At 37.0% G+C, this 7,795-nt stretch overlaps 1 pseudogene; it reads left to right on the forward strand.

The window, feature by feature from the left end:
• The first annotated feature begins 4,421 nt into the window (after window positions 1-4,421).
• On the forward strand, window positions 4,422-6,601 carry LOC105087808 (claudin-6-like; annotated as a pseudogene).
• Window positions 6,602-7,795: the final 1,194 nt, after the last annotated feature.

A 7,795-nucleotide genomic window follows, 5' to 3' on the forward strand; every position in this document is an offset into this window, starting at 1 on the left:
CCCTTATGGACTAGATCCAAAAAAATTCTCAAAAAAAAAAAAAAAATGCTGGCAAACCAAATCCAGCAGCACTTTAAAAGAGTAATACATCACAATCAAACAGGATTTATCCCAAGAACACAAGTTTTGTTCAAAATATGAAAATTAATAATTGTGGTACATACACTATAATAGAATAAGTGAAAAAACCCTCATGATCATCTAAACAAACACAGAAAGAACATTCAGCAAAATCCAATACCCTTTCCTGGTAAAAACATTCAACAAACTATTTCTCACTCTGATAAAGGGCATCAATGAAAACCCACAAATCTGATCATAGTTAATAGTGAAAGACTGAATATTTTCCCCTTAAGCAACAACAAAGATACCCATCACTTGTATGCAACACTGTACTGAAAAATTTTGCCCAAGCAATTAAGTAAGAAAAATAAATAAAAGTTTCAGATTGGAAAGAAAGATGCAAAATGCAAAATTATCTCTATTCACAGGTGATATAACCTTGAAGAGAGAAATCCCAGTAATCAAAAAAAAAAAAAATTAGAACTAAGAAAGTTCAACAAAGTTTCAGGGTTAAAGATCAATGTACAAAGATGATTTGTATTTTTATATATTGCCAATGAAAAATCCAAATAAAATTTAAAGACAAATTTATTTTGCAATAGGATTGCCAAAAAATATGTAAATACTTAGGAGCAAATTAACAAAAGAAGTGAAAACTTATACACTGAAAAATCAAAAAGAAAATCATTGGGAAAAAATAAAAAAAGATGACCTCAATAAATGTAAGATAGAAAAATCAACTGATAGTCTTATGAGGGTTCCCTCATTTATGCCTCTTTTTTTTTCCATGCTGTCTTTAGAATTTTCTCCTTATCCTTACATTTTTCATTTTAATTATATGTCATGATGTAGGTCTGTTTGGGTTCATCTTGTTTGAGACCCTCTGTACTTCCCTCTTCAGGCCAGAAAGGAGCAGCATGATATTCAAAAGGCTGAAAGGGAAAAACCTGCAACCTTAGCTACTCTGCCAGGCAATATTATCATTTAGAATTGAAGGAGAGATAAGGAACATCTTAGACAAGCAAAAACTAAAATAGTTCATCAATACTAAACTTACCATGAAAGAAATGTTAAAGGGTCTTCTCTAAGAAGAAAAGAAAAGGTTGTAACAAGTATCTCTAAGAAAGGGAAAATCTCACTAGTGAAGGCAAATATACAATAAAGGTTGAGGATCAACCACTTAAATAAGCTAATATAAATATTAAAAGACAAAAAATTATAAAATAAATTATAACTACAATAACCAGTAAAGGGATAAACATGAAGATATAAAATGTGGCATCAAAAACACAGTGTCAGGAGGAGAGTAAAAAAAGAATGTAGATCTTTTAGTGTGTTTGAACTTAAAGGACTACTTATTTAATACAAGGAGACACAGTTATAGGTCAGCAAATATGAACCTCATGGTTACCACCAATGGAAAACCTAAAACAGATCCACAAAAACAAGAGAGAAAAGAACAGAAGCATACCACTAAAGAAAAATAATCAAATCAAACCACAAGGTAAAAAAACAAAAAACAAACAAACAAACAAAAAAAACCTAAAAGAAATAAAAGAAAAGAGAAGAAATACAAAGACAACCAGAAAATAAGTAACAAAACAGCAAAGAGCATATCTATCAAAAATCATTTTAAATGTCAAGAGACACAGGGTGGCTGATTGGATAAAAAAAAATAAAACCCATTAATATCTTGCCTATTAGAGGCTCACCTCAGAGCTAAAGCACACACAGAATGGGTGAGGGGATAGAAAAAGATATTTCATGAAAGAACAAGAGAGTGGGGGTGGCAATACCCGTATCAGACAAAACAGAGTTTAAAATAAAGTTAGTAACAAAATTAAAAGAAGGGTATTGTACAATTATAAACGGATCAATACAAGGATAGGATATTACACTCATTAACATATATGCACCCAATGCAGGAGCACTGAAATACAGAAAGCAAATTTTAACAGATATAAATTTGAGAAATCTATAATAATACAACAATCATAGGGACTTTAACACCCCACTTACATCAATGGACAGATCATCCAGACAAAAAAAAAAAATCAATAAGGAAACAGTGGTCTTAGGTCCTATTTGACAAAAAAGACTAGTTGGATTTAGTAGTTATCTATAGGACATTCCATCCAAACACAGCAGAATGCATATTCTTTTCAAGTGATCATGGAATATTCTCCAGGATAGATCACTTGCGAGACCACAAGCCTTAAGTTTAACATAACACAAAGCATATCAAACTTTTTTCCAGCCACAACACTATGAAACTACAAATCCACTACAGGAAGAAGATAAGAAAAACTCAAAAAACACAAGGAGACTAAATAACATGCTACTAAAAAAATCAATTGGACAATAAAGAAATCAAAGACGAAATCAGGAAATGCCTCAAGACAATGAAAATGGAAACAGTTCTCTAAAATCTATGGGAGGCAGCAAATGCAGTTCTAAAAGGGAAGTTTATAGCAAAACAGGCCTACCTCCAGAAATAAAGAAAAATCTCAAATAAATAACCTAACCTTCCATTAAAAGGAATTAGGAAAAGAATAATAAACAAAGCCCAAAGGCAACAGAAGGGAATAATGAAGATCAGAAAGGAATTAAACAAACACCAAAAAAAAGAGAAAAGATCAATGAAACCAAGAGCTCATTTTCTGAAAAGATAAATCAAACTGATAAACCTTTAGCCAGGTTCATCAAGAGGAAAAGAGAAAGAATCCAAAATAAATAAAATAAGAGACTGAAGAGATTTAATCCAAAATGAATTGAAGATCTAAATGTAAGAACTGAAACCATAAAACTCCTAAAAAAAAACAAAGGCAGAACATTCTTTGACATAAATCACAGCAATATTTTCTTGGATCAGCCTCCTAAGGCAAAAGAAATAAAAGCACAAACAAACACATGGACCTAATTAAATTTAAAAGCTTTTGCACAGCAAAGGAAACCACTGACAAAATGAAAAGACAACCTACTTAATGGGGGAAAATATTTGCAAATTATATGACTGATAAGGGGGTTAATATCCAAAATATATAAACAGCTCATACAAATCAATATTAAAAAATCTGATTAAAAAATGTGCAGAGGACATGACTAGACGTCTTTCCAGAGAAGATATACAGATGGCCAACAGTCACATGAAAAAAATGCTATCATTAATCATCAGAGAAATGCAAATCAAAACTACAATGAGATGTCACCTGATACTTGTCAAAATGGCTACCATCAAAAAGTTGACAAATAAAACAGGGAAAAAAGGAAACCTCAGTACAGTGTTAGTGGGATTGTAAACTGGTACTGCCACTATGGAAAACATTTCATCAAAAAACTGAAAAATAGAACTACCATATTATCATATGATCCAGCAATTCCATTACTGCATATGTATCTGAAGAAAACAAAAACACTAATTCAGAAAGATACATGCATTCCAATATTCATAGCAGCATTATTTAGAACAGTCAAGATATGAAAGCAACCCAAGTGCTCATTAACAAATGAATGGATAAAGAAGATATAGTATGTACATACAGTGAACTATTACTCAGCCATAAAAAAGAATAAAATTATGTCACATGCAACAATGTAGTGGACCTAGATAGTATTATCTGTATTAAAATAAGTCATACAAAGACAAATACTTTATGTTACCATTTACATGTAGAATCTAAAATAAAACATAAATATATATTTAAAGACAGAAACAGATACAGAGAGCACACTTACTAGTGGGGAAAGGAAAGGGGGAGGGGCATGATAGGGGAACGGGATTAAGAGATACTAACTACTATGCATTAAGTAAATAAGCAACAAGGATATATTGCATAGCAAAGGAAATATAGGTATTTTTGGTAATAATTTTAAGTGCATAATCTATAAAAATATTGAATCAATATGTTGTACATCTGAAACTAATAGTATGAATCAAGAAAAGCCATTTATTAAAAGATACTAGGGAGAATTCATAGGTTTTCTAACCAGGCCAGTCTGAAGAGCAGTATCTAATCACATTTTAAATGTTTCTCTGAGGGCTACAAAGCCATGCGGGAAATGATAACCACAAACGGAATTCTGCTGACTAAGCAAATAGAGCCCCTGGCTATAATCTGGGAAATGCAGGAAAGACAAAGCATGGCCTGGCCTTGGGGAGATCACTCTAATCTGCAGGGGAGTCAAGAAAAGGCAACTAAACCTCACCTACCCCTGGACCCTACACTAAAACTTTAGGCCTTCAGGGCAAGAGAATTGCAATCTCTTTTCTAGGGCTTTCAGATAAAGTTTCCCAAGCATTCCTAGCTGGTAAATAGTTAAAACAGGACTCCATCCAGGGTCTAGGTCTTGATGCTCAAATGTGGTTTGTGGTCCATCGGTGGCAGCACCACCAGAGCTTGCTACTACCTCACACTCTCACTGCACATTTCTTGGCAGGTAAGAGGACAGTAATTTCTGTGTTGCCTCCTACAGAGGCTGGTTGTAAAAGTCTTTGATGAAGTTTTTAGAGCCTTGCAGAAAAATGAGCAAATTTAGGATAGTATAGTGAATTTTTCAAAAAGTCAATTTTAGGCTAAAGGACTTTTTTTTACAAAAAATTACCTCCTTGCTCTTTTTCTATGATCATGTCTTTTCATGTGTGGTGGTGATGGTGTACAATAACATTTTCTCTCTCAGATATCTTCATTTGACAAAATACAAAGCTGGATACACTGGTGATAATATTTTCTTCTTTTTAAAATTGTACTAGTCTGTGAAACCCCCAAGTCTGTGATCCATCATGTGAAAATGCTTGGAAAGCTACAAAACTATAATAAAACATGAGCTGTTACTATTTTTCTCATTTAAGCACAGAATACTTCCAGAGAAAACTCCTGTTTGAAGGGAAGAAGGTCATGCTCAGTGCCCAGAAATGTCAATGTCTTCACTGTCTCCTGGACTGCTTGGTTCATGGGAAGGAAGAGAAGGACCCAACTAGGTGATCTGGTCCTTGTGCCCCTCGGATAACACTAGAAGGTGTTAGGGCCCTCAAGTCCCATGCCTCAGATCCCTGAGTTTTCTGGTAATAAAGTGAATCCTTAAAGTGAAAGTCACTTTTTTGCCACAGTTTCATTTTCATTTCACTGGGCACATGCCTTGTCTTACAAGGGGAAAAGAAAAGATTTGTTGCTAGGTTGATCTTTTTTACAAACTCTGCTATTGTAGGAACAGAAACTTGTTGTAAGTGAAAATAAATGTTACCCTTTCCTATACAAACATTTAGAAAGAAAATAAATCTTTTAAAGCATTGTTTAAAAAAAAAGGCAAGATAGCCGCTGTTTATGGATGAGAAGGTTAAATATGATTGAAAGAGCAAAACACCCCAAATCTGATCTACAGATTCAATGCACTCCCTTGCAAAATCCTAACTCCCCTTTTTGCATAAATTAACACAATGATCCTAAAAATCATATGAATTGCAAGAAAACCTGAATACCCAAAACAATCTTTAAAAAGAATAAAGTTGCAGGACTCACACTTGCCACTTTTTGCATCATTGTTACTGTGACTTTGAAATCAAACAGAAACAACATATTTATTTCTGGAACCTAAAATTCCTGCTCTTTTCCATCCTTAATCTACCATACTTCCTGCTTTAATGCAAATGTTCATACATTCTTGCCAGACATACATTAACATAAATTTTTAAATTACATAAAAATTCTTTCATGAAATATTTATTTAAAATTTGAATGGAAAAGGAACCACCCACTTAATTCCTCACTCTTTTTTTCCAGATTAGCTAACCACAATTACTAAAAATTGCAACCCACACTCAGCCAGCTACTTCGAATCTTTGTGGACTCCTTCGCAGTGCAGCTCCTCAACCTCCACCTCACCGTAGCCCTTGCTGGTCTGCAAATCCTGGGGATCGTCCTGTCACTGCTTGGCTGGGTGAATGCCCTGGTGTCCTGGTGCCCTGCCCCTGTGGAAAGTGACTGCCTTCATCGGCAACAGCATCGTGGTGGCCCAGGTGGTGTGGGAGGGGCTGTGGTTGTCCTGCGTGGTGCAGAGCACAGGCCAGATGCAGTCCTGACTCACTACTGGCGCTGCCGCAGGACCAGCAGGCTGCCGGAGCCCTCAGCATCATCACTCTCTTATGGCCCTGCTCGGCTTCCTGATCTACCTTGTGGGAGCCAAGTGCACCACCTGCGTGATGGACAAGGACTCTAAGGCCCAACTGGTGCTCACCTCAGGGATCATCTTTGTCATCTCGGGGATCTGGACCCTGATACCTGTGTGCTGGACAGCCAACACCATCATTCGAGACTTCTACAACCCCCTGGTGGCTGAGGCCCAAAAGTGGGAGCTGGGAGCCTCCCTCTATGTGGGCTGGGGTGCCTCCAGCCTTTTGTTGCTGGGTGGGGAGCTACTGTGCTGCACCTGCCCCACTTGGGGGTCCCAGGGCTCCAGCAATTACATGGCCCAATACTCGGCATCAGCCCCACATACCACCTCCCGGGGTCCCTCTGAGTGCCCCACTAAGAATTGCGTCTAATTTGGGTAGGGGAGTATGGGCTCCCTTGGCAGTGGAGCCTAACCGCTGAGATGGAACCCTGGAGGTGGTGATCCATAACAGCTTTAGGGTTGGTTTTGCTTTTTATTTTGGGAGACGGCAGGGGTCGTTAATCCATTTGGTAACCCACCTGGGCTCTGCTACTGGTGTTCCTCACCTTTGGGTTATGGAACCAAAGAGGTGATGCTTCCAAGTTTCTGGCTCTTTCTCCAACCTGGACATCCCCATCTCAGACCAACCCTTGACCTGTGGGCCCAGTGTGAAGGCTGCTTGCTGTCCAGATGCTTTTATCCTGTCCCCAAGAGTTCCCACTGTTTTGGGGGGCAGGGCCTCCCTAGGCTCACAGGGACAAGCCTTCCTGTGATGGTGAGGCCTCTGGAACCCCCAGGGGTTTTGAGCCTCACATAGCCCCTAGGAGAGCAGGCAATAAGTTATCAAAGAACCAACCACCCACCTCCAAGTCTTCTGATCTCTGGCTCCTCCATCCTGAGTTGTTATGTCCCTGCCGTGTGACCCCTGACCCTTTCATTTCCAGCCCCTGTACACTTCTATCATGCCCTTCCCACATTCACCAGTTTTCACTAAATAAAGCATGTTTTGTTAAAAAAAAAAAAAAACTTGCAACCCAAATTTAATATAGACACTGGAAGACAGATACATATTATTTAATGCTATAAACCTTTAAAATATCCCTCTGAATTTTTAAAGGTAATAATGCCTTACAATCAAAGAGGATTTTAGTATTTGCAAATATCATGCCAGTTCATATAAGAATGCTTTTACTAATGAAATCATGACTTAAGATATATTAAGCCAGCATATAATTGTTCTCTATTTTATAGACTGTATCTTCGTTTTCTTTCAAGAATAAACTTTGTTGGCCATACAATAATTTGAAACTCAGCAGTCCAGGTAAAGAAATTCAAACACTGACACTTCTGTATGAATGAAGTCTTACACGATGAAAAACACTTAGAATTCCAGAGCTACCAGAAATACTGATACTGTCTAGCCAAAGCTCTCACTTCTAATGACACAGGTCTCTCAGACATTTTTACCTCAATGTTTTTTCCTTTGTATAAAGAACACACACACATAATTCATGATTAATACTGTAGGAATAAAGTACAAATGAAAAACACCTTTTCACAGTTTCCCTTCTTTCTCTTACTTTCC

This window comes from Camelus dromedarius, chromosome 2 (genome assembly GCF_036321535.1).
Source record: "Camelus dromedarius isolate mCamDro1 chromosome 2, mCamDro1.pat, whole genome shotgun sequence".
Classification (NCBI taxonomy): Eukaryota; Metazoa; Chordata; class Mammalia; order Artiodactyla; family Camelidae; genus Camelus; species Camelus dromedarius.